This window comes from Fukomys damarensis, unplaced genomic scaffold, assembly GCF_012274545.1.
Source record: "Fukomys damarensis isolate Sample0158 unplaced genomic scaffold, DMR_v1.0_HiC HiC_scaffold_27, whole genome shotgun sequence".
Classification (NCBI taxonomy): Eukaryota; Metazoa; Chordata; class Mammalia; order Rodentia; family Bathyergidae; genus Fukomys; species Fukomys damarensis.
In genome coordinates, this window is record NW_022900939.1 from 24,706,520 (window position 1) to 24,707,230 (window position 711).

General features: G+C 55.8%; 1 protein-coding gene across 6 annotated transcripts in view; it reads right to left on the minus strand.

The window, feature by feature from the left end:
• Mark2 (microtubule affinity regulating kinase 2) overlaps nucleotides 1-403 on the minus strand; it is a 59,658-nt gene extending 59,255 nt beyond the window's left edge. For 2 of the 6 annotated variants that reach the window (XM_033756856.1, XM_010636115.3), the window contains exon 1: nucleotides 51-403. The gene's annotated coding sequence lies outside the window, so the exon portion shown is untranslated. The remainder of the gene's footprint in view (nucleotides 1-50) is intronic. The other 4 variants (XM_033756855.1, XM_010636112.3, XM_010636116.3 and 1 more) reach the window with 2 other exon arrangements.
• Between the last annotated feature and the right edge of the window lie 308 nt (nucleotides 404-711).

Genomic DNA, 711 nt, shown 5'->3' on the forward strand with positions numbered 1-711 from the left:
CCCTCAGAGGCACTGCTCCGCGCCCGGCACCCAGACAGCCGCCGCCGGACCTGCTGCTCCCAACATGGCCGCCACCACCGCCGGCCCTCGGCTCTTTCCGCCGGCAGGAGCCGGAAACATCCGAAGCGTCTAGGAACTGGAGGTGGGGTATGAACCTTCTCCTCTCCGCGAGGGTGAATTCCGGAAACAGCCGAAGAATGAAATCCCCGGGGACACACGCGCCTCCTGTATTCCGAAGAAGGAGCTTCGGCTCTATTTACGGAAACCCACGAAGTGACTCCGGGAACTCCAAAGCCATTCGGCCACGCCCACCAATTTTCTCCGCCCACTTTGAACTGGCTTTCGGCTGTTTCCGGTAACACCCGAAGCCGCTCAATTTGCAGAGTCGGCCACGCCCCCGTCCCGTCGCTCTGTTGAGGGCGGCTGTCGGTCATTTCCGGCAACACCCGAGGCCAGCCGAGCTCCGCGTCAATTCTTCGTGAGGTTTCCAACGATTTCAGTCTTCGTTTCTCTTTATCAGTTTTTGGGCATTTTCAAACGTTTGACCAGGAAGTGTGGGTCACCGGTGCGTGTTATTTGGCTGAATAGAAAAATAAAGCTGTTAGCAGTCTTTTTCATTGTCACCCTTGGGTTCTAAAGCAACTTCCTGTCTGCGTGTTTATTGGACTGTCGGCCAGCTCATAAAAATCCATCTTCTGTTCATCATTGAGG